A 27,647-nucleotide genomic window follows, 5' to 3' on the forward strand; every position below is an offset into this window, starting at 1 on the left:
GTTTATTCAAATGGATTTCTAGCATCTTCGCAGGAGCTGGGAGCAGTGAGATGGGGCGGAAATTCTTTAGTACCCCAGGGTCGAGAGAGGGTTTCTTAAGCAGAGGTCTTACTACTGCGTTTTTCCACTGTTGAGGAAAAATACCCTCCCTCATGGCCCTATTCATGATGTCTACCAGAGGGGGTAAAAGAGAATTCCTACACTGCTTCAAGATCTTAAGCGGACAGACATCCAGAGGAGAGGCAGATTTGATTTTATCAAGAAGTGTCTCTGCATCATGTAGGGAGAGAGAAGGGAAGGATTCCAGGTAAGAAACCTGAGATCTCTCCGAGAAAGCAAGGTCCGGAGCAACAGGAACCACAGGCTTAATGGTTACAGGTCTCAGTAACTCTAAAGCAGTATAAATGTCCAGGATCTTAGTCTGGAAAAAAGACGCTATGTTGTTACAGTGCTCCTGGGACGCAATCACCGGGTCGGGGATCTGAAGGGTGGTAAGGGAATCCGCTATCCTAAAGAGCTCTTTAGGAGAAGAAAGTGAGGAAGTCAGGGCAGTGAAGTATTCTTGTTTTACCCTGATAACCTCCAGTTTATACTTTCTTATCAAGATCTTATGGGTATCCTTATCCCTTAAATCCCAGCTGGTATGCCATAAACGCTCCTGTCTCCTAACCTCTTGTCGGAGTAATCTTAGATGCTCCGTAAACCACGGGGCTGATGGTCTTTTCCTGGCAGAATAGCATGGCCGTGTCGGGGCCAATACTTCCAGGGCCTCAGTGATGGTCTTGTCATATTGTAGGACCGCTGACTGAACATTGTCCCCCAAAGAAGAGGACATGCTCGGTATCCAAGGTATAAAGGAATCTTCTTTAATATTATTCAGATTCCTCCGTAATTCCGTTTTACTCGGAATGTTTCTAAAACCATCCAAAATAGGGCAGGACAGGGTAAAAGGTACGGCCAGATGGTCAGACCATGACAAAAAAATGGATCTTTTACTGCCAGCCTCGGATCATTCGAAAAAATTCCATCGAGTGTATGTCCTGCTCGATGGGTGGTAGCTTTCACCAATTGGGAGAATCCACAGGCCGACATACCATCTAACAAGGAAAGAGTGTCATGAGTCTCTAACAGCTCAAGATGGAAGTTAAAATCTCCCAGAACCGTTAGGTTGTCACAGCCAAAATAGGGCTCTAGGGTATGAAGCAATTGCTGTTCAAAGTCGGCTCTAGGGCCTGGAGGGCGGTATATCAAAAGTCCATTAAATGTGAATTTATGGGGGCCTGTTAAGGAGAAATAGCGTGCTTCAAAGTTATCCCTAGGGACCTTAACCGAAGTGATGAGGCAGTGAAAACACTCCTTGTAAAGAATGGCTAACCCCCCACCAACCCGGCCCACTCTATCATGCCGCGCCAGACCATACCCTTCCGGGACTGCATTAATAAGATCAGGGCCAGAGGAGTCTTTAGCCCAAGTCTCCGTGACAAAAACCATCGACGGCTTTCTGTCAAGTACAAGCTCCTTGAACATAATGCTGTTCTTAATGAGTGAGCGAGCGTTAACAAGAATACAATCTTCTTGTCTCATATTGATTCCTGTGTCCACCTGGGGGTATAATAGATGAGTAGAGGGAGGTATACCAGGATCACTAGGGCATGAAGTAAAACAGCCGCAATGCGGAGAGGAGAGAAGGTCTACAGGAGAGCTTAGATGGAAACACGATAATTTTAAGGGCTTAAGCCTTAACATCTCCTGTGCCGAGTACTTACCGGTCAGTAGACCCACCTCATTATGACCAGCCTGCCAGCCGTCCAGCACGTCCTTAGCGCGGATGGGCGCAGACGGGCTGGACTATGGCGTGACTCCGGCGTAGCGACGGCTTACACGCTGCGCGCACACGCTGCGCGCCATGGATCCGGTTTATATAGGGCTCTGATTACTCTACCTGACTACTATAGCGCCCGATAATGCAGCGCTTCCTAGACCCACCCAAGATGGCGCCCACCAATTACAAGAAACGCGGGTCAGGGCCGCCTAAATAGCGGTGAGAGCACGAATTATGGTGCAGAAATGCAGACAGTGACAGTGATTTAAAAACAGGGAATAACTATCCTAAAAATAAAAAGCTAAATGAGATACGAAAACGGGAGTATTTAAAAGCGCAAAAACGCGTCTTCAAACCAGGCGCAAAGCGCGTATCATGCAGCCATGATAACTGCATGATTGATTACTAGAACAACGCAACACACACACATGTCTACTTTAGGTACCACTTATATTAGGGTGCAGACATGATCTTTGAAAGTGGTCAAAGTGATGGTGATATTGCCCTGAATTGTAGCAAATAAGCAAAGCAAGTGAGACACATTCTTCTAGGCTGGGGTTCAGAGCAGTTCTTTCCCCAACAACATTTTCAGAAAAATTGGGACAAATAATGCAGTTTAGTCTCTGAAGGGAAACTCAATAAATTTTCAAGTCCTTTAATGGTATGCCAAGCCAATGTATTCTGATGCTCCTCAGGAACTGACCCCATTTTGTTCAAAATGTGCTATGTGTGCCTCCGTATTTCAAAAATTACATTTGTTGTGCCAAAGCCAGCATTTAGCCATCCATGTCATTTATACGCCATGGTTGCTCCTGATGCCAAAAAGACCACATACACTACATCTGTGCGAGAGTATTGCTATTAATGCCGTCCACATACCATGAGTGACCCTATGTCAAAAATTACCTATATTCTGTCATGGCCAGCATTTTGCCTCTCATATTCCACAGTTGTCATCTCTGATGACAAAAATTAACTCCAAAACCCTCCCACCAATGTGCCAAGGAAGCCCTACTAATTAGAATTACTTTAAGTATGCCATCATCAGCATTTTTCACTAGTGCCTATGTGCCAACAATTACCTCTAGTATGCCAGTATCAGTATTTTACCACAGGTGCCCATGATGCCAAAATTACCACCTGTATGCCAGTGTCAGTATTTTGTCACAGGTTGTCAGATGCACTAACCTGAGACATCCTGAACCCAGGGGGAGCGCTACCCGTGCTTGTCCTACCACGCCCGTCACTGCGTTGCAGACCACATTTCTGCCAGCCCGTGTGACAATAAAGGGAACGGAGAAATGGGACAAAATATTAAAACAACAAAATCTGGTCCATTGGCTCACTGGACACCCTCATCTGTGGTTGCAGGGTAGGCATTGCCCTTTACACAATACCAGTAGGGCGTTGAGGATGTGGTGCACACTATGATATAAATATAAACAGAATTACTCACAAATCATCACACCTATTGCAAGCACTCACCTGCGCATCCCACCACATTCTCTTCAGTATCTATATTACCTTTTTCACGCAGCCAGATTAGCAGGTAGCCTGGGATCTCGTCTCAGGTGGATGGCAGGCTGTTGCCTTCAGTTAAGTCACTGAATAATCGCCTGAAGTAATGGAGCCCTCCAATCCGAAAGTGCTATAAGGCACCCTACACTTATGCCCCACAATAATGAACTGTCCATACCTGAACCAGGAATACATTTTGGTTACTTCACTCTCCAACTATCCCTAGTGGTTATCCCTATACATTGCATTAAGCTGGTGCTCAGGGTAGTGTCATATGCACTAGCAGTTGTATTCCTGTATGTACTAACGTGTTTCCTTTGTCAAGAGCTGCTGTGGCGAGATTCTATTGTAAGGGGGCGCAGCTTATTGTACAGTGTCAGATGGGCCGATGTCCACTGCAGGTCCGTGACACAGGATGACAGCTGACGTTGACATTAGACTTATGTCACAGGATGATGACATCCACTGCAGGTTGGTGACACAAATGATGTATCTATGTCCTCTGCAGGCTCGTGACTCAGGATCCACTTGATGCCAGTATCATGACATACAACTGCGACTGGAGCTTTTCTGAAGATGCGATCGAAGCTGTACCGATTCCTCATTGCCTAGCAACCGGTTGCAGGTGGGGAGTACCTTCATACTCCCGGTCCAATTAAGATGGCTGCTGAGTGGGTAACTCATTTCCTGATTGCATAATCATCAGGCTCATTACATGACATGATCTAGGTGACTCATTTCCTGATTGTATAATCACCAGGTTCATACCATGACTGATGACTCATTTCCTGATTATATAATCATCAGGCCCAGTCTGGGTGACTCATTTCCTGATTGTATAATCATCAGGCCCAGACCATAACGTATTTGTGTCAACACAACAACTACTCACCAGCAATATTTGAGATGAAAGAACGCACACAATCAGATGCACGCATGGAAAGCACACAGGTAAGTCACACAGATGCACATGGGTTATTAATGTGCGTTTATGCAAATCGTATCCTCCAAGATGGCACAGCATCTATCCATGGATGCAGATCACGATACACATTATAAACAGTGGAATATGTCCCCATGACACAGGTGCCTGTCATGCTAGGAATTGCATACATTTTACCAATGCCAATATTTTGACAAATGTGCCTCCATAAACCCAAAACTATTTTGAGTATGCCTGGACCCCTTACATTCACTCACTTATACTCATTCTCACTCACACTTACTATTGTTCATTTACTTGTAGTGATTAATTCTCTCTCACTGTCTGGCACTCACTCCTACTATCTATAACTCATTTCCACTTGCACTCTACCTCTCATTCCCTCATTCTCACTTACACTTACTAATTCTCACTCCTTCATCCACACTTACTCTCACTCCCTTTCACTTTTACTCATTCATACTTTCTTGCTCACTCAGTCTCTCTTTCAAACACATTCTCCCATTCTGAATCATTCATTCTCACTCAGATTTGTGCTCACACTCACTCACTCATTGATTCCCCCTCATTTTCACACAAAATCATTCTCACAATCATTCTCACTCACACTTGTTAACACCATTCACATTCCTCCTTACTCATACATTCTCACACACGTGCCATCAATCTTACTCTCACTCTGACTCACTATTGCTCACTCACTTACTGACACCAAATCTCACTTTCTAACTCACTTCTCATCACTGACCCTCACTCTTTTTTATTCACACATGGTCATTCATAAAGACACAAATATTCACACATACACAGATTACCACTCTCACATTAAAACACTCTCACCTGTAAGCACGCACGCAACATGAATTCAAAAGCATTTCTTTACATATCTCGGCTCCCAGCGAGTCTTGTCCTGCTCCTGCTGATCTATGTTTAATGATAATAATTGCGTATCATTGACTATTAGTATTATAAAAATGGGAATACGAGTGAGCTGTCACTGTGTTCTTAGCATAGATTTTGCCACCTCGGAGGTTGGAAAAGCAGTGTCAGGGGTTGCATGGGCAAGCCACGGGTCTCAGCTGCGACCAGTATATAATGTTCATGAACTTCCCACTGTGCTCTGCTGCCCACATAGTCTTTTTAAATTGGAACACTGATTGAGGAGGTGTTCAAAAGACAGTTTCAATCGTCGCCAATGTTGTAATCCACAATATAATGAAGATCCAATGTGGTATATACAAGCTATATTTATTAAGAGTACAGAGATCAAACAGTGTACACACTGCAGGCTAGATCCAACTCCAAGTAAGTACAGTTACAGAATGGAACATCACTGTTATAGAACGTCATGGATTGGAGACATCAGAAGATGCAGTTCACTTAAAGGGATACACATATATGTCACATATATAATTAAATAAGGTTGAAGAACATGAATACAAATGGCTCTACATTAATGTAGTAAATGTATATTCTTAAAATCATTTAAGAATATAACACCATACTGAAGGGGTTTCTTAAGACTTGGAAGCAAGCACTGTAGCAGCATGTTGCCTGAATCATGATTGGCTCTGTGGGCATAGCTGAGAGCCTTAAAATGGATTCTTCTAGAAAATGGCAATCAGTTCATCTTCGAGGTTAGCCTCAGAGAATCAATCACATTTTCAAAAATTCATGATGTCACTCTGCCATATTCTGAACACATTAAAGCTTGTAAATAGCTGACTCAGGAAGACCAATGTAGTAAACATTAGATTAGTTCATCTAAAAATGATGGTTGGGTAAACAGAGCAAGACTTCCAAGTGGCATTGAATAAAAAGAAGGTTTTTCGTCAAGATCTGCATTTGGAGGTAACAGGATTACACAGCTATAATAGAAGGATGAGACAGGTGGATATGCTGTCATTGTAATCCTGTCTGATGTCATTCAATATAATCACAGGTGCAGACTTATTGCCTACACCAGGCCATAAACTTATGTGGCTACAATACAGTAACTGGTGCCCTTCGAGATGTCAAGATTGTTTGGGCAGAAGAAACTCATACTCATAGTACCGATCACGGTGTTTTTTGTGACTACATTTGGACATTTGACCGTTGACTCGCAAGAGCACCTACTACATAGAAATGGCTGCATAATTATATCATAGTCCATACACCCCATGGTCCCCTGAAGAAGCCTTATGTAGGCAAAACACGTTGGCTGCGTCTTTCTCCTCTTTCTATGAAGAAAAGCACTAATAAAATAATTTACACACAAGCAGAGGATTGATTTGTCTTACTTGTATTTTACCTATATTGTAACTCTCTGTTTGGATACCTGATTTGTTGCCAATTGGTGGCTGGTCGATAGAGGTGGGAAACTTTCTTTTCTGTTCACAGTGATTACTTCAGTTAGTTCAGCACAGGGTCACCTAGCTACCAGAATCTGTTCAGAATGAGAAAAAATACAAGATAGAAAGTGAAATCATGACACAAATAAAAAAAAACTCACTGTCTATCTACAGCTGTGAAAAACACCATTGTAGCCTCTGGCATCTAAGAGGGCTATCGGGGTATCGGGGGGGGGGGGGGGTAGGGCAGCAGGCGCTCCTTGTCAGAAGCCCCATTCTTTTAAGGGCCTCATCCTGCCACTGCCTAATTAATTTCTATATCACAAAGAGCACAAATCAGGCTTTTATGATGTATTCATCAGAAGGTTGGCAAATTCAGTAACCTCTAGGTGGAGCCATATACTGGTTTTTCCTCAAAATATGCACTAGTACAGTGGTCCGGTCCGTGGACCACTGTGGGTCCACAAAGCCTACGCCGGGTCTGGTGACTTAGTGGACTAATGCGTCCACTGAATTGGCCTGTGTATAACTTCATGGTCACAGTTCAAATCCCAGGGGGTCTACTCAGCCTTTCATCATTTTGCGATGGATATAATGAGTACCATTAAGTTGAGTAACAATAAACATGGTTATTCATTGCCTTGATACCCTTTGTTGATATGTGTGCTTTACAAATACACGTTATGGTATGTTACACAGGTGGCCCATTACTGCTTAGAAAATTTAATAATATTAACAGATTAACAAGGCCTATATAAATAATGACGCAAAGGGTGTTTTTGAAAATGTTAAAACATTCTATAAATGTGAAGGAATTTAAAATTGAAGGCTAAAAATGAATTTAGTGTCATCAGATTGATTCATTGGAGCATTGCAATTGCAGCAAATAGAATGTAGTACAGACAAGAACTGGTCTCAATTGAATTTAGAAAAGTTCCAACCTTCCTATTAAAATTAAAATCTACATTTTTCTTATATTTGTTTGTGAATTAAATAAAATATTTCATAACTTGTGTTTGTTTGTTAAATGATTGTTTCTGTATTGTTTTGCGGTTCAAATGATCAAAAATGCTCAGACTGGGTTCCCCGGGTTCTAGTAATTACTCAGTGGGGCTCCCTGGATTCTAATAATGATTCAGTGGGGGTCCTGGGGTTCTAGTAATGATTATGTGGTGGCCACAGAAGTCAAAACCACTACCTTAGGACATTGTTTTTTTTTTGTTGATGCACAAGAGAGGGCAACAGTGACATTAGTACTCTGGGCAGTGGACACCACAAAAGCACCTGACATTTAAAAGAGTCGACCCTGCCCTGCTTGGTATGTGGCATCCTTGGTGAGCCCGTGAGCAGTCAATGGTTCGATATCTCTAAGATTGCATTGGTAAAGTTTACCGGTATATGGGACCATATCAAGAAGGTCAATTGACTTACTCATCTGCTCACTTTAACAAAATCCTGCATTAATTTGCAGTTCTTTGGGTATTACAATGGAACATTCAAAGTCATAGACAAGGGAGGGGGTGTTTTCAATAACAGACAATGAGGTTCATTCAGTTCATTTTGTAGATATCGCCTCGATCATTGCATTCAAGATGGAGAATGTCATTTTCTGATCTCAAATACATGCAGAAGTACTTGACATTTTGGTCTAGAGGAGACTTTGAAGTCCCCGTGAGAAAGAGGGCTCCGTTCCAAACACGGCTCTGAAAATATGAGCAGACTGCTCAGTTTTGTATATATTAGAAGAATCGGGTAGGAGACGGAGTTGAAAAGACCAATTAGTGGTACATTTTAATAATTCATAAGGAACAAGAGTGTGAACTGGTGATTATGCTGATTTTTGAGAAATAAATGCATCTTTGGTTTCAAGTGGCATCATTTCCAATAAATAGAATTTACAGCTCATCCTTGTAGATTTTGAGAACATTTGAGGCTCTTCAATCGCCAGTAAAATCAAAGGACGTTTGAACTTGAAAGTGCAAGAAAAAAATAGTCGAAAAGCAGTTCAACTGAAATTGCTGTGAGGTTTAATCATTTTATATTAGAAACAATATCTGACAGCTTGATTATAGGTTCAGTCCTTCTAACATATTACTAGCTGCATAGAAGTGTACCCAGCCTTATTGGGTTTATTTAGTTACTTCATTTAGTTACCATCTATAAGTGCACAATTACAATTTAAAGCACACTTCAACAAACTAACTTAATGCTCCAAAAACATAGGACCAGGTTTACAAACATTTTGCACCAGGTTTGCGTTGCTCGCTTATTTGCGTTGTGATTTGTATACCACACCGGGGCTTATATACTAACATTTCATGCGATGCAGCAAAGCAAGTGAAGTTGCTTTGCTGCATTGTGTGAAAGGAGAGGAAAGGGGAGAGGAGTTGGCCTAACGGCTAGGGCGCTCGACCTCTGACCTGGAGGAACTGGATTCGAGTCTCGGTAACGACGCCAAACATCCTGAGATTCTGGGCAAATCACTTGATCTCCCCGTGCCTAACAAAAAATGAATGTGTGTCCTCATGTAACGTAACTGGTGCTATGTAAAGCGCTCTGATACCCGATTCGGTTCGGGTCTAGTTCGCGCTATATAAAACTCTGCAAAAAAGGGAGAGAGCAGAACTGCACCATATTTTTAAGTTGTGGCACAGCTCTGCTCACTTCCAGAAATGGTACACTTGTGGCTGGCTGCCTAGTATCAATGCAGGTATCCTCATGGCGCAAATGGTGCCTGTATTGTGGTCAGTTTCATTTTATGCAGGAAGGTATGCCTTCCTGCACAATAACTGTCCATGCAAAGTGGAAAACATTAGTACAATTGCACATATTTCTACTTGTTACACAAACTTTCGGTGGGAGAGCCATTTTGGCACAAGCCCAACTTTACAAGTCTTTGTACATATGAGTTTGCATCAAAATACATGGATAGATGGCGATATGTTCTGCATTGCATTACTCTTGTCTTTTTTACAAAATCATGAAAGCCACATAAATCAGAATTTGCATTGATAAGTAAATCACAAAGTGAAGTTTTAATTTGGGTGGAGCAAAAAATATAATGCAACCTTGATGCAAATTCTTAGTTAATCCGGGCTATAGCGCTTGTTGCCACACACTGTCCCATCAGCTTTCTTTAGTTTGCTTATGTCAGAGGGATGATAATGGTGACCCATGTGCTTTCTTAACACTTCCCGAAAAAGCAAGGCAGTGAGGTTCAATCTTAAGTTCCAAAACACAAGGTAAAAAAGTCCCAGAAGAAAGTGGAGGAAAAGACCCCTGGAAAGGAAAAAGACAAAAATATGTCTCAAGAAAAGCTCACAAAGAGAAGAAAAACAAGAAGGTGAAGAAGACAGGCAGAGACAAGTTTAGAGAAATAAGCAAACATGCCAAACAAGACAGACACAGGGGAACGCAGTGAGATCAGTGAATATCATAATGCAGAACAACATCTGTGATGCACGCATTCACCTGTCTCCCCCTGCCTTTTATAATGATGGCAAAAAGTCTCTTCTTGTGTTAACTCGGAAGTGAAGCAGACATGTTACAATGGACAATAACACAGCAGGGGAACAAGCAGCAAGAGACTGGGAATGGAGGATTGGCGGGTGAACATTTTCAGCTCTACCCCCTTCTCAGGCTTCTCGGGTGGGTGGCGTGGTCCAGTCACCACAGGGAGCAGCTATTGGCAGGGAGTCTGGAGGGCGGCGTTATGAATTTCAAATAAGAGGGCAATTAAAACTGACCCCTCCTTTGTTCCTAGTGAGTAGATGGTCAGTAGCGACTGTTCAAGCTTGGCAGCAGGACAAGGGCTTGTTGGTGGATGGTGTTAGGTTTGAGGCCAGTAAGGAGGAAGCAGAGAAACTCCCATTTATGGGTAGGAAACATTCAGCGTCCAGGAGGCAGCTGGGGGCAAAAACAGTTGTGGGAGAAGGAACGGACGGGGCATGGACGGGGCAGGTACTCTGCAACTGCACCCGGATACTATTTCCGAGTTGGTGCGGGGGTCCAGCGTCATTGTCACATTAGCGATTCTCCTGATTTTGTTGGGTATCTATCAGGAGCATTTGCAATCTATCGCCACCCTGTATGGGAAACAGGAAGCTGGCCCGCCCTGATTCAGTACGAGGGCATATGTTTTTTAACTACTCACTTCACGTGCACTTCACCACATACTTTCTATTGATCCTGAAGAAGCGCCAAATGACCATTGTGGCACCAGGGGCGCGAAACATGTCGATCCATCACAGGTATATTTATGCCTGTTGGGGTAATTGTTTACCCATGGGGTTCTAATGTGTTTTGAATGGACACTATTCCCGTTTTTAGCTTTGACTTTAGTAACCCCTGATCAAATTTTATTCAATTCTGCACACACTTTTTTGCCTTCTTTATTTGGACCCACACCCCGCATACCCTCAGGCACCATCCGGCATTTTTCAAAAAGAGCTCCACCAAAGTGACCCTTTGGGGGACCCGTAGGGCATTGCAGTGCCGGGCCCTACGAGGATCCAATGCCGATGATGAAGCATGACATCCTTTGGGGTGTTTGAGGGCAACATGAGGCAAGACTAGTTCTTCCTCTTTTTTAGGGGGTCCCTTCTATACCTAGGCTTTTTTCTCCTTTCTTGCTTTTTTCCTGGCTTAGGCTATTGGTTTACTTCTGTTAGCCAGCCTTAGGAATAGTGTCCTTTTTTGGTTTAAGAACAAAGTTAGAGGAGCAAGGACACTGGACCGTAATTCGCTCCTTGGTCCCCCCTCTTCTTGTTGATTAAACGGGTAATTTGTCACCTTTGTTGCATGCTAAGTTCAGGTGCGTGGATTGCTACAGCCAGGGCCTGCTCTAGGGAGGTGTCACAAGTACCACCGCACCAAGCGCTGATTTCGGGTGGGGGTGGCGTGTTTGCAAGTATATTATGGTTTTAAAACCACCTGCTGCTGCCGTGTTTCTTGCTTCCAGCAATTTTCAGGCAACAATAACAATTTCAAGAAAACTCTGGAGATTAATGTTCTTCCTTGAGAGAGATCGAAGTAAGATAGCGCAGAGGGTTGATATGGCTGCTGCAAAGAACATGCACTATGCAGATCACAAAGTGCATATAATGAAACAGGTCAGAGGGTTATTGCTTTTGTCAGAGCGATCAATTTGGCACTTGCAATTTATAAATTAAAATCCTAATATAGAACAGTGAGCTATTAACTATCATCAAAGACATGCATGCAAACTGCAAGGTACAGATTAGAGCGAAATCATTTTTTCCTGTCTTTCATTATCCTAATGTTGCAAAAAGGGTTCATTTAGGTAGAAATCAATTCTTATTATTAAAGAGAATCCGCAACCATGGTGATACATTATACATTCTGAGTTTGTGCTTCTCCTTATCAAGCATTCTTAAACTATACTGCCTACCAGTATGGATGACATGTGAGTCCATCACTTTGTGGTTCTCTGTCTTAAGTAAAATTTCCTTTAAATTTACACACCTATGATCCATTGTCTCTGTGCAATGTGTGTCTGATGTAAAGGGCTCTGACACCCTACACTGGCATGAGTGATGCAATAAAAAGAATTAAATGCATCTGAGACAGAGTGGTTATGGAGACTTGAGGGGCACTGTTAAAAGGTTGTAGTGAGGGAATCTGTGGCAGAGGTGGTCATAGGGGGGGGTGCCAGGAAACGTCACACAGGGCGCCACCAGCACTAAAGCCAGCCCTGGCTTCATCAGCGCGGTGCCTTTAATACAGCAGGAGGTGGCGGCCGCAGTGAAGGTGAGCGGGTCCTCTTTGTGACGTCAGCCTGCAACTAGATCTGTTTTGCACGGGAAGGCAGGCCTGGCCAATGAAAATAAATAGCAGACTTAGAGGTAGCTGGAATCTTGCGGGGCAACCCGGGGCTGCTGGCCCTGCCTGAGTGGCCCCGCTGCACCCCCGGCGTATACAGCAGATTCAGAGATTGCGCAGGCAGTGCAGAGCGAGGATCAGCCCCTGGTACGGTTTGGGGGACCACGGAGGCCGGAGGCCCTTAAAAAGGAACAGGAAGACCAGGTCTGGTGAGACCCTGTCTGGTGAAATATTGCTCTGGAGAAGACGTGACGGAGAAGAAGAAGACGTGGAGAAGGTAACTCAGTAACTCAGTGCATAAATTACCCACTCCCCACAGACTCTTACAGTTATAATTCTTCTAAATGAGTGCAGCAGTATGCAGAAGTAGGCACTGAATACAAAGTAAGAGGGTTAAACCAGGCCCGATATTGGACGAAGGAAAATTGGGACAATTGGGAGTAATTAAGTATCGTGTGTGGTGGCAGGGCGAAGAAGTAAGGCATAGTGAATAGGTGGGTGAGCAGAGGTAAGTACTATCATTTAGATAGAATATAAAACAAGTGGAAAGGACTAGCATCAGAAAGCAACCAGAAAAATTGGAATACCGAGCATGGGAGTAAGAATAAAGAACATTCCTAGCTTACTCTTAGAAATTAGGGAAACAGAAGGATTGACGAGTCAAGGCAAACCATGGCACTCTGGAAAACCAAGGAACACAAGAGACAAAATAGTAGTGGAAAGACAAATAGCCCCATAGAGAAGGGAGAAAATGGGAAAGAACTACATAGTAATAAGAAAGAAAGAAAGAAGTAAAAGCTGCACGGAAGAAACAACCCCAGGCCCTTCATGCAAAAACCACAAAAAACAGTCTCAAATTGAAACCCCACAGGGTACGGAAGTTGGGGAACACGAAGGAGGACATGAAGGCGGAACATCCGTCACCAAATCAATAGAATATTTTGTGGATAAACATAAAAAAAAACAATTATTGGAGACTAATATAGATGAGGGGAAACAATTAGCCTCTAATAGTTTAGTTATACGGAACCTGGAAATGACAGACTCAAGACACTATGACATCTCAAATATAAGCGATCTGATACTCGAACCAAGACTGTCTTCGTAACCTTGGCTATTCTCCAAACTCAAGAAGCATAATGCGGAGGAAGGGAAGGTCAAGAGGAGTACAGATATGGATCACGATAACACAGGAGTTGAAGAACAGGAAGAGGGGCAACAGAGAACGATCTCGCCTACAGCAAGGGGGAAGGAACCTGCAGAAGGGTCAGTATCCAACCTAGAATTGACAGTATTGTCCAGCGCCTCAATGATAAAAGTAACGTTGATTCTACAGAAGACCCTGCAAGGTTTTGATGGAGCAAGGTTTTACACGTAAAGTGACTTGCTTGTACTCAACCCTCTCGTAATAACATTAATGTACTAATTAACATGTTTTTGTCTTATTAATATTGCATTACATGACATAACAGACATCTAAGGGAAGCTTGTCAATGTGCTTTTTACTAACAATAATCCATTTGCACTAAAATGGCTGCTGCTACGCGGGATTTTCTACTGCGCATGCGTCTGTCATGCCCACGTGATATGCTTGGAGGGAAAACTTCTGCTTCTGCGCAATAGAACTAAGATGGCCGTTATGTGTCCTAACGTGCAAGAAGCTTGCACCGCTGCCTTGCTAAGCTGTCTGTTTCGCATAATCTCTAACGCAATAGTATAAAATAAAATAATGGGAATAGAGTAGAAGGAAATGGTATACAGTGTATTCATTTGTTCTGTGTTTCTAAAACTGTTCTTTTCCATTTTTACACGATAAACTGAATGGGCCTAAATGCTTTGCTTAACTCCATCTTTGGAGAGACTGGCCCTGTGCGACAAATATCCTCAAGCCACAGAAGCTGTAGCCTTGAATCATGGCCAAGACGGACATGGAAGGCGGAGAAGAATGAATTTGTTGCCTTGACAGAGGAAGCTGAATTGATAAAATTGTTTATTAAAATAAAAACATTTGATACATTTCATTACAGGGACAAATAAAAAGAACATGGGTTGATAAAGTTATGGGAGGGGATGTCATGAATACATGATTGACAAGCTGCCTCTTGAAAAATATGGTGTGATGGCTACTCCTCGTTCTTGTCCAATGAAATTGTGGGATTTACACATTTGCAGTATTTGGGAGTGGTACACTGACCTGAAAAATAGTATAACCAGGGTAGGCTTAGCTAGCTAGTTTGTCCGACTTGTCCGAATAGCTGAGCGGTCACTGACCCAACGCACTCAATAGGTGAACGAGAGCAGAGTTGCTGGCGGATCACTCTGTCAGAAGATTCGATAATCCAATCGGGGTTATTGGGAAGGGGATCGATGACCCAATCGGGGTTCGACTGTTAGCTGCAGAGAGGGTTTACAACGCTGGTGTTTTGAACTTTAACTGTGGTGCTGGTCTTAGCCTATGGTCGTCCTATCTTGATCCAATTTGGTCCGTAACCTGTCCTGATTCTGGCTTGCACCTGTTCTCTGCTGCTGGCACCTGTACTTTGGGATTCTATTTCTTTGACTCAGCATATGACCAGGGTTGGACATCACACCGGAATAGGTAACTATTAAGTGTGGGTTTGTCATTGTACCGTTTTCATTTTTCTCTTACCCACCCTCTGTTTAAATGAATACCGACATTTTCTCTGCAAATCATTTGAAATGTTTATGTTCTAAAATTCTGTATTAATCTAACCAGAACAAGAAATTAATTTGAGTTTTCATGTTTAAAAATTTCAAGAGATTTTACTTAGATAAAGATTTTAAAACTTTCCCGAGTTTGTGGTTATTTATGAAATGCTAAATGTTATTATTTCTATCTATTTCTCTCTAATTCCCTTGATCCTTTAATACTTTAGGTATCAGTGACTTGGATTGGTAAGATAAATGGTATAAAATTCAAAAGATAAAAAACCCCAATTGAATAGAGTGTGTAGGTTTACCTGTTTAATATATAGATATATGGGCCCAGGTGAGTATGTTGTGCAGGTGAGCCTGCGCTCTATCAGTTATTTTGGTAGCAGAGTAGTGGTTAGGGATTAGTGTAGATAAATAGATCGTATATATTGATTGATTATTAGTTATTGATTTTATTGATTTTATGCATTAACCAAAACTGTTTGCACCTGTTTTATGTTTTGTTTGGAAACCCTGGGGGCAGAATAACAGGTGGTAAATGGAAGCCATTCTGTAGTGAGGTCACTTGTCTGTGAAGTAAGTGCATGGTTAGGTAAAACCGGAAGCACTGTTTTAGGGATTTTTCTGTATAAGTGTGTGAATAATTGATAGCAAAGAGTTCGCTAGTAAAACTTTGGTGTGATATAACCTAGAAAGGGTCACACTGGAGGAGTAGCAGGTTATTCTGAGCTTGATTGGCAGCAAAGCGGTTTGTTGGTGAAACTTTGGCCTTGCATAACCTCGAAAGGTTAAGCCCGAGGGAGTAACGGGTTCCCCGATGCTTGCATGAAAGGTAGACGGAAGGGATCTACTTGTAGTGTATGAAGAGTAAACGGAAGGGAGTTACTCGCAGTGAATATAAATCATTCTTTTCTTTCGAAATAGTTACTCGGACACAGTGGCAAATGTTTTTACATTGTTAATTAATGAAAATGAGCATTTAAAAAAAAATCTCTCGTATTACCTTGCAAAGGAGGGAGTCAGTTGCGGAGCTGCGCTGACGTCACTCAGGGCCGCACTGGTATTGGCTAATACAGCGGGTGTGTAGCTGAGGTAATTTTGTAAAGGAGGGGTGAGTACAGGAGCGTGAGAGCTCGTCTCACGGGAAAAAGCAGAGCAACCATTGTTTGAAAATATTTTGGAATCTAATTGTTGATTGGTCATTGAAAATAAGAAACGTTTTGGTATTAGAGGTTTCTCGTAAACAAACTGAGTTTCATCACGAAGTAAAGCGGCATAAAATATATGTGGCATTGAGATCCAGAATTCATAGGAAATCGACCAGATAGAAAATATCTAGTGTTTGCCAAAGAACAGATGATAAGAGGAAGACCTTATATCATGTACGGAGATAAAAGAAAAATGTTGTTTGCCAAGAAAGTTAAACATTTCTTTAAAAAGGATAAGTCAATAAAAACCAGAGAAGGGATTATTATTCCACCACCGAACACGCCTGCATCATATATAATGGTCAAAAAGGACTACCATACTTGTATATGGTTAGAAAATTAGATAGAATATACAAAAGATGATGGAATTTTGGCATTTCCAGAAAATGGTACCTTTAATGGTAGAGTTTTGTACAATTTAAGAACACGCATGAATGAATTGGATCCAAGACCTAGATTAACCCAAAATGAGGCATTGGAGGAATGGGAAATAAATGCTTTTAAACGAGACAGATTCAGAAGTGATAAAAGCATTAATACATTTTATCCTGAATTTCCTAAAGAAACAAGAGATAAGCAGATGAAACAATGGAGACAGTCTATGCTGGTAGAAGGATTATATGCTGCCTGAGCATTAGAAGAACAAACAGGGAGTAAAAGTACTAAGAAAACTAAAAATGTTATGGCAAGTACTGATCCAGAAGATGATTATTTGGAGGATTTATTAAAAAAATCCGCCACCTTATAATGAAGAGCAGAATCAGACAAATGTTAGTGCCCCGTTCTTAAAACCACCTTTAGTTCCGCAAGTATTACATGAGGCATCATTAGAAAAAATATTACAGGAAAAAGAACGATAAGCAAAGGAGTAAGTTAATTCAGAAAATTACGCAGTTAAATGTTAGTCCTGAAGCCTTGACAATTCCAGTAACTATAGGTCCAGTTGTTCCTTTATATGGAGAAAAATAGACTAGTCCCAGTCCCAGACCTCCTGTTCTAACTACACCTGTAGTACAACCAAGGAAAGAAACATTAATAGTGGATGACCAAGCAAGTGAATGTTGGTCAGAAATTTCTTTAATGGATTTACCTATAAGAGAACCAGTAAGTAGTTCAGCTAGAAAAACTACACCTGTAAATACCAGAGAAGTACAAATAGAAACATCTTCAGGTACGAGAAGTGCAACTGTAGTTACTCCAGAAGAAATTGAAAGATGGTCCCGAGAAATAGAAAAACCAAAATCACAGACAAAGATATTGGATATTTTTAAATTAAGAGTTTAACTAGAAGAAATGATTCCTGGAAATGTGGGATTAGATCGATTGAATACATTAACTGAAGATGAATTGTTGTTTATATGTCGAAGTATTAATCGAAATACAAAAACATTTCATGAGAAATTAACGAGTTTAGCAAGTGAAATGGGGATTGACATTGGTAAATCAAAAGTGTTACAGAAACCATATCGAGCTGAATTTTCTGACAAAGATTTAGAAAATATGAATGTGTCCGGTCGTAAATTACAAATTAAAAAATTGCTAACATTGTTGCAAAAATGGGGTGACGTAGACAGATGGAAAGTTAGATGGTTAAAGAAAAAGGAAGAAGCTCAAGGGAAAAGACTGTATCAGAATATATGTTGAAAGAAACAGAAAAAGTGGAAAGGTTATGTCCAATGAGAGAAGTACCAGGTGGAGGTTATGTGCATGTTCCTTGGTCCCGACAAGATATATTGTCATTTACAAATGACTTTCCAAAACTTAGAGAGAAACCTGTAGATTGGTACAGACAGGTCGAAAGATTTGTAAAAGTTTCAAAAGTGCTATTAAAGGATCTAGATGGATTATTCGACATTGTTGTTCCTGTCGATTTATGGACAGAATGTAAAATTGCAGTAAACTGGCCAAATGACGAGTATCCTAGAGACCCGAATATAGGAGCACCATCAGATGAGGTGATGAGAAAGTATAATCAGGTTATACTGTATTTGAAAGGGAAAGTACCACCAAAAGAGACAGATTGGACTAGGATAGACAGAACTACTCAGAATAAAACTGAATCTGTGAATGCATATTATGAACGTCTTTTACAGGTTTTTAAACAGAATAGTGGTTTAGAAAAAATAGACACAAAAGAAATGACACATTTTATTTATCGGTTTGTGTCTGGATTAAGACCAGGAATTTCGCAATTGATTAAAGATAATAAAATCTGTTGGCAGGCCAAACCTGTAGAGGAAATACTGAAATATGCAAAATATTGTGATGATGAATTGGACAATAAACAAAAGAATTTGGAAGAAAAAGTAATGTGGGTACAGGTAAAATTAGTGGAACAACAATTGAAAAATATGCAGACTCAAGGAGATGGAAATGGTAATAAACCTAGAGCTAAATTTAATCTAGAAGAAGCTAAGAAAAAATTTCCTTGTCATGGGTGTGGCAAGTTAGGGCATTGGAAGGACGAGTGTAAGGGTGTGGTAAATAATAATAATAATTTAAATCCACAGACACAGAATGAGGTATCGAAAAAGCAGAAAAAACAGGTAATACAAAATCAGTTACCATTAGCGCCTATGCCAAACCCTGGGAGTCACCCAGCATACAGTATAGATACCACCAGTTGGGAAGGAAGTGGTAAAAGGACACAGTGACACCCCAATTTCCTTTGAGCTACTCATACTTTGATGAAGACGGTTTCTGACGGTGCCTGAGAGGGGAGGATGAGGAGTGCGTACTTGGCGCATCCTTGCAGGTAGAACAGACAGGTCCATACATTGAGGGAAAAGTTGAAGGAAATGATGTTACCTTTTTGTTGGATGCTGGCGCTGTGAGAACAGCAGACGTTCCAAACCTATCCCTCTCGGGAGAAGCGATCCAAGTAGTGGGAATTACTAATAAACAAATTAGTACCCCAGTTACAGAACCAATGGAAGTAAAAATAGGCAAATTTAAAGAAATGCATAAATTTGTCGTATGTGACTCTAGTCCTGTAAATCTGTTAGGTAGGGACTTGCTTTGCAAAATGAATTGCACTATCTTTTGTACACCAAATGGTGTTGAAATGCAAACCCCAGATGAAGACGGAATTTATAAAATCATGTTAGCAAAACAAGAAACAACTGAAAAAACAAAGTTTACCATAGAAGACTTGCCAAAAGAATTAGAACCTACAGTAGATCCTAAAGTGTGGGATTTCACAGGGAAAGATGTAGGATTGATGGCAAACGTTGATCCAGTAAAAGTGACAGTAAAAGAAGGTGCAGTTTATCCAAATATTCGACAGTACAAAATGAGCTCAGAAATAAAAGCAGGAGTCGCATTAGAAATAAAACATCTAGTGGAAGCAGGAATTTTGCAGGAATTAAGGAGCAGTCGATGTAATTCACCCATAATTGGCATCAAGAAACCGAGCGGAAAATATAGGGTTGTACAGGACCCCCGCAAAATAACTAAAATTGTTGTCCCATGTTGTCCAGTTGTACCAAACCCTGCTGTGATTCTGTATCAAATACCATGGCAGCAGGCTGGTTCCCCGTAATTGACCTTTGTCACGCATTTTTCTCAATACCACTACACCCAGATAGTAAATATCTTTTCTCATTCAAATTCGATGATCATATCTACGTTTGGAATCACGTCCCTCAGGGGTACACAGAAAGTCCATCGATCTTTAATCAGATTTTGAAAAAATTTCTTGAATCTCTAATATTGCCCGGACAGTCAGTTTTGGTGCAGTATATAGACGACCTACTAGTGGCATCTAAGAATCGAAAAGACTGTTACTGTTACAATTGCTTTGCTGAATCACTTAGGAAAAGGTGGACACAAAGTATCACCTGAAAAATTGCAGTATTGTACTACATCAGTGAAATATCTGGGGCACCAGATAGAGAGAGGTGTCAGAAGGGTTACCTCTGAAAGAATCAGAATAATTCAAAACATGAATCTACCTCAAACACAGAAAGAAATCAGAATGTTTCTTGGAGTCGTAGGTTACTGCAGGGAATGGATTGTGGGATTTGCAGTCCTAGCAAAACCATTAATACAAATGACAAGGAAAGGGGCAAAAGACCCAGTAGAATGGGATGACGAAAGCATGTCATCTTTTCTAAAATTACGAGACTGTTTGTGTTCAGCTCCAGCATTAGGGATGCCTGACTATACAAAAGATTTTGCATTCTTTTGCGATACACGAGACAATTGTGCACTTTCAGTTCTGACACAGACCCATGGTCTGATGAGACGCCCTGTTGCATATTTTTCCTCTACTCTGGATCCAGTGGCAGCAGCATTGCCAGGATGTCTGAAAGCAGTAGCAGCAACTTGAGCAAAGTGAGTCCATTATCATGGGACATCCAGTAACGGTGTATGTCCCACATGCAGTTGTGATTTTATTGACCAGGACAAAAACTCAGTACCTAACACCTAGTGGGCTGACTAAGTATGAACGGATTCTTGTAGGTGCAGAAAATGTGACAATTGCTAGGTGTAATATTCTGAACCCAGCAACATTACTACCTGAATCGCACTTTGCAGAGTTCAAGAATGAAATCGAACATACTTGTATTGATCTTACAGAATACTGTACTAAACCACGCCCAGACATAAGAGATGAGCCACTAATAAATTCAGAACATGAGCTATTTCTAGATGGTTCATGTATGCGACATGAAGACGGAGGTTTGAGTGCTGCTTATGCAGTTTGCACTCTATGGGGTCCAGTTGAAGCATCATATTTACCAGGAGTAAAATCTGCCCAGGTAGCAGAACTGATTGCATTGACAAAAGCTTGCAAATTTGGAAAAAATCTGAAAGTAACCATTTTCACTGATAGTCAATATTGCTGTGGAGTTGTGCATGATTTTGGCCAACTCTGGATGGAAAGAGAGTTTCTGACTTCATCAGGTACTCCTATCAAAAATGGAAAATTTGTGAAAGATTTGCTAAAAGCAATCCAATTACCAGAAACTGTAGCTGTGGTCAAGTGTGCTGCTCACCAATATGGCAATGACAAACTGACAGCAGGTAATCAATATGCTGACCAACTAGCTCAATATTGTGCCAAAAATAAAATGGCAATAAACACAAAAATGTAACCAAAGAGAAACAGCTGCCAACTTATGTTGCTAGAGAGAGTGAAAACGTGGAAAGAAGTGAAAGATTTGCAAAATGATGCAGAACAGGAAGAGAAAGAAGAGTGGGCAAAAATAGGATGTCAGAGAAGGGCTGAAGATGGTGTCATTGTTTACCTTGATGGGAGGCCTGTGTTGCCAAACTGTATGCTTGCTCCTATGGCTAGGATGTATCATGGTGATTCTCATCTAGGGTGAGGTGCTATGGTAAGACTATTCAGACAAACCTGGTTCAATGCAAGGTTCAGGAACATTGCAGAGAGTCTTTGCCATAGATGTTTGATATGTCAACAAATGAATGCTGGGAAAAGAACTGTGGTTTTGTCAGGAAAGATTGGAAAGGCAGAAGGTCCATTTATTCGACTTCAGATTGATTTAATTCAATTACCCCCTTGCAGAGAAATGAAATATGTTCTTGTCATTGTCTGCCTATTTTCAAAATGGGTGGAAGCTTACCCTACACGTAGGAATGATAGCATCACAGTAACAAAATTACTACTTAGAGAGCTCATACAACGTTTCGGTTTTCCAGTAACGATTGAATCAGACCGAAGAAGACATTTCAATAATGAAATAATTGGTCTAATCTGTGAAGCATTTACAATTGAGCAAAAGCTGCACTGTGCATACCGCCCAGAGGCTTCTGGAGTGGTAGAACAACTGAATGGCACAATCAAATCAACATTGGGAAAGATTTATGAATCAACTCGATTAGAATGGCCAGATGCTTTACCTCTTGTTCTGATGGGACTCAGAAGCATTCCAGACAGAAAACAGGCTTGAGTCCTCATGAAATACTCATGGGAAGAGCAATGAGGCAGGCATGGGTGCCAGGACATAAGTTAATAAATATATCTGATGATTTAGTACTAGAGTACTGCAAAGAACTGGCTGACCAAGTGCGTTCTATCTCTTACCAGGTTGGAGAAGACGCCATCACCAGGCAAACAACTCCAGCACACGATCTGATTCCAGGTGGCTGGGTTGTAATAAAAGAACATACACGAGAATCTTGCCTAGCTCCAAGGTGGGGAAAAGCAACACAAGTGATATTGGTTACCACTACAGCAGTAAAGTGTAAAGGAGTTCCAAATTGGATCCATGCGAGCCATACAAAAAGAGTGGCTGAACCTGATGAAACTGAAGCTGAAATTTGTGCAGCCGAACGGTCTTGAGAAAGTGATTCTGAAGTAGTTGATGATGAACAACCGAGCACCAGTCAGGATGAATGGATTCCAGTGATTGACATTCCTGCAGATGTTGTGAGAACCAGAAGTCAGACCTATTTAGATAGACAGAATGATAGTGAGGATGAGTCAGGAATAGAAGAACGTACTCAGATTACAAAAATCAAAGCCAAAGGTAATTCTGAGGAGGAACAGATAAGAAAAGATCAATATACTCAGACATTCCAAATACCTGTCACAATTCCAGAGTCTGAGAAGGGACAGATAGGTAAAAGGGCAAAGGCTCTCAGGAAGAAGAAGAGCAAGAGATCGAGATACCTGAGCAGGATCAGATAGATGTAGACAAATATGTTCAGGAAGAAGAAAACAAACCAAATCAAAGTCAATTGCAGCACATACCTGAACAAGGCCAGATTAGTATCCAGGCAGAAGAAACAGAAGAAAGACCTGGACCAAGTCAGATAGAGAGGGATACAAATGAAGAAGATACACAAATTGTGCCACAACTGAATGAAAGCAAAAGAACAATTGAAGAAAAACAAAGCATAGTGCCAGCCTAAAGACTGAGATAATTGGCCTGGTTTTGTTAAGAAATTAAAATGTTGTCTTAAATCAATAAATGAAGAACCAGAGCAAGTCAAACTAAGCTTTCCACAGAACAAACCAAAAAGAAAAAGTCTGCAATTGAAAAGACTGAATAATAAGTTCAGAGGAACTGAATGAACTTATGTCATTCTTGAAGATCTTGACAAATTAGAACTGAGTGATGATGATGATGAACTAATTGATGAACCAAAAGACGAAGAAGTAAGGCCAATTTGAAAATTTCACAGGTTGAAATTCTGTGAAAAAGTCTCAAAGAGGGGCTAAGTCTCCTTAATCGAAAAATGGCTGATCATACTGTTAATAGTAAACCGAAAAGAAATTGCTTAAAAACATGCTGTAGAATATGCACATGTAGTATAGTAATAGTACTCATAGTATGGTTAGGACTGACCATAGCTATTCCTTATCTAATGAGTAAAAGTGAAAAGAATGATACTAATATTCATGAGGAGGTAGATGCACCTGAGAAATTAGACACACATGGAAATATAGACAATGTTAGGCAGCAAAGAATAGAAGTAGAAGCATCAGATGAGGAAGGATTGCATTATGATAAAGTTAGAAATAGAACACATTTGAATGTATTTGCAAATTTATTAGTACACTATGTAGAGGCAATGGAAATAAGCGATTGCTATGTATGTATGGAGCTACCATTGTCTGTAGCGGAAGGCGTCTCTTATTATCATTTGCCCCTGACTTATGGTATTTCATGTAGTATTTAATTAGCTTATTTTATAAGAGAGGACCCTTACAATATTATTATTCTAATCTAGATGTGATTTTCTCAGAACTTACTATTCATAATAACCTGAATTCCATACATAGTAAAAGTAACATAGCTCGTTATATGGGAGAATATTTTCTAACAATAGGTACAATACATATAGCTGAAGCACACAAGAATAATTTAACATGCATTTTACATGAAGAAGAACAAATATTTTGGAATGTAGTTGAGAAAAGGAGAGAGGATTTCAAAAGAAAAGCTACAGAACAGAAACGAAAGATTCCTAAATGGGCAGAAAATAGAGTACACCTTGAATAGCAAAACTCATGCTGCTATGTTACTGGACTTTGAAAAGAAACGGAAACTCTGTCTCCACAGGGAGAGAACAAGTTATTATAACAATATATTCATTGGTTCCAGTGAATGTGAAAACAATTATAAAATAATTGGGGGTTAGGGTTTCAAAGACAAAACTGAACCGGTGTTTCCTGGGAAACGAAGCATATTACAAAGCATATTACAAATTGCCTGATCATTGGTATGGAAGTTGCTATATTGGAATAGTATTCCCAAAGGTATACCACATAAATAGAATCACTGGAAGCAATGAAGATACTAATGGACTAATACGTAGTAAAAGAGCTGGTATAGCAGAAATTGTAGGTGATATATTTAGTGCATTGATACCTTCAGTGGGAGTGGTTTTAAATAGTGAAAGAATTTGCAAATTGTCAACAGTAGTGGCTCGTTTATCAACTGACACTGCTGGAGGATTTTTAATGATCAATACTGAATTAGTTGCAGTAAGATCAATGGTTTTACAAAATCTTGATACATTGTTGGCAAAAGAGGGCGGAGTCTGCAGAATAATAAGGGCACAACATTGTTGCACTTACATACCTGACAAAAGTGTAGAACTGAAAAGATATGTAAGGAATATTACATATTTAGAAAAAGAACTTAAAACCACTGGAGGTTGATAGTGCATTGAAAAGACTAACAGATGGTCTTTCCTCTATAGGTAGTTGGTTTTCTAATATAGGGAAAAGTTTTGTAGGTAAAATACTGATGCCAATGGTGGGAATAGCCCTAATGATTTTAGGAATAATAATGTGTTGCAAATGTCGTAAACATAAGAAGACATATGCAGTAAATAAAAAAGAAAAAAAAGAAATATCAATGAAATAGAATTAGAAGAATAAAATGGATATTTATACAAAAAGGTGAAAGACTTTCATATGAAGAATGAAAGAAATAATAACAGAAAGTTTGAAGAAATTGAAATGGGTGAAGTGTAAAGTTGGCATCTGTTTCATTAATTAGTGATGATATAAATATCATCAAAGAGGGGATTGATGGAGCAAGGTTTAACACGTAAAGTGGCTTGCTTGTACTGAACCCTCTCGTATTGTACTAATTAACATGTTTTTGTCCTATTAATATTGCATTACATGACATAATAGATATTTAAGGGAAGCTTGTCAATGTGCTTTTTACTAACAATAATCCATTTGCACTAAAATGGCTGCTGCTACGTGGGATTTTCTACTGCGCATGCGTCTGTCGAGCCCACGTGATATGCTTGGGAAACCTTCTGCTTCTGCACAATAGAACTAAGATGGCCGTTATGTGTCCTAACTTGCAAGAAGCTTGCACGCTGCCTTGCTAAGCTGTCTGTTTCGAATTATCTCTAACTCAATAGTGTAAAATAAAATAATGGGAATAGAGTAGAAGGAAATGGTATACAGTGTATTCATTTATTCTGTGTCTCTAAAACTGTTCTTTTCTATTTTTACATAATAAACTGAATGGGCCTAATCGCTTTGCTGAACTCCATCTTTGGAGAGACTGCGTCTGTGCGACAAATGTCCTCAAGCCACAGGAGCTGTAGCCTTGAATCATGGCCAAGATGAACATGGAAGGCGGAGAAGAATGAATTTCTTGCCTTGACAGAGGAAGCTGAATTGATCAAATTGTTTATTAAAATAAAAACATTTGATAAATTTCATTACCGGGAGGAATAAAAAGAACATGGGTTGATAAAGTTATAGGAGGGGATGTCATGAATACATGATTGACAAGGTGCCTTTTGAGAAATATAGTGTGATGGCTACTCCTCGTACTTGTCCAATAAAATTGTGGGATTTACACATTTGCAACATTTCCGGGTGGTACACTGACCTGAAAAATAGTATAACTAGGGTAGGCTTAGCTAGCTAGATTGTCCGACTTGTCCGAATAGCTGACCTGTCACTGACCCAACGCACTCAATAGGTGAACGAGAGCAGAGTTGCTGGCGGAGCACTCTATCAGAAGATTCGATAATCCAATCGAGGTTATTGGGAAGGGGAAAGATGACCCAATCGGGGTTTGACTGTTAGCTGCAGAGAGGGTTTACAACGCTGGCATTTTGAACTTTAACTTTGGTGCTGGTCTTAGCCTATGGTGGTCCTATCCTGACCCAATTTTGTCCGTAACATGTCCTGATTCAGGCTTGCACCTGTTCTCTTCTGCTGGCATCTGTACTTTGGGATTTTATTTCTTTGACTCAGCCTATGACCAGGGTTGGTCATCACACCGGAATAGGTAACTATTAAGTGTGGGTTTGTCATTTTACTGTTTTCCTTTTCTCTTACCCACCCTCTGTTTAAATGAATAACAACATTTTCTCTCCAAATCATTTGAAATGTTTATGTTATAAAATTCTGTATTAATCTAAACAGAACAAGAAATTAATTTGAGTTTTCATGTTTAAAAATTTCAAGAGATTTTACTTAGATAAAGATTTTAAAACTTTCCCGAGTTTGTGGTTATTTATGAAATGCTAAATGTTATTATTTCTATCTCTTTGTCTCTAACTCCCTTGATCCTTTAGGACTTTAGGTATCGGTGACTTTAGGTATCGGTGACTTGGATTGGTAAGATAAATGGTATAAAAACCAAATGATGAAAAACCCCAATTGAATAGAGTGTGTAGGTTTACCTGTTTAGTATATAGATATATGGGCCCAAGTGAGTATGTTGAGCAGGTGAGCCCGCGCTCTATCAATTTGCTGGACGTCTCTGTAATGAATGATGACATTTTGAAAGATCAAAAAGAACAATTAAAAATAATTGTGGGAGAGTTGAAACAAATAAATGACCATATGCCTTCTATAGTCAGACCGGTCACAGGAGAAGAAATACTGGTACAGAGGGAGTAGGAGAAGGATCAGGCTTATAAGGACAAACAGAGCAAATATATATCACAATATCCGATGCTTATAAAAAACAGGGACAAACAACTAGATTTAAACAATACATACCTAGAACGAGGAGATTATTGAGAAGGGAAAAGAAGGGAATGACTGCAAAACAAAAGAAAAAGGAGGATGTAATTATAGTGGAAGGCTATTAGGGCCCAGTGAATGATTGAAATAAAGATCAACAACAGATATTAGGGAATACAAATGTAGAACACATGGATACTAAGGAAAAAATACACGAAAAAAAATCAAAGAAAATGACACTGAACCCTATAATACAGCCCACTTATAGAAACGTATGGGTGGGAAGGGATGTAGATAAAGGAGACGTTGAAGAACAAAAGAGGGAAGGGAAAGAGAAGAGTATGGAAGAAATAGGGAGAAAATGGAGAGGGGAGATAAG

This window comes from Lissotriton helveticus, chromosome 6 (assembly GCF_964261635.1).
Source record: "Lissotriton helveticus chromosome 6, aLisHel1.1, whole genome shotgun sequence".
In the NCBI taxonomy this organism is placed as follows: domain Eukaryota; kingdom Metazoa; phylum Chordata; class Amphibia; order Caudata; family Salamandridae; genus Lissotriton; species Lissotriton helveticus.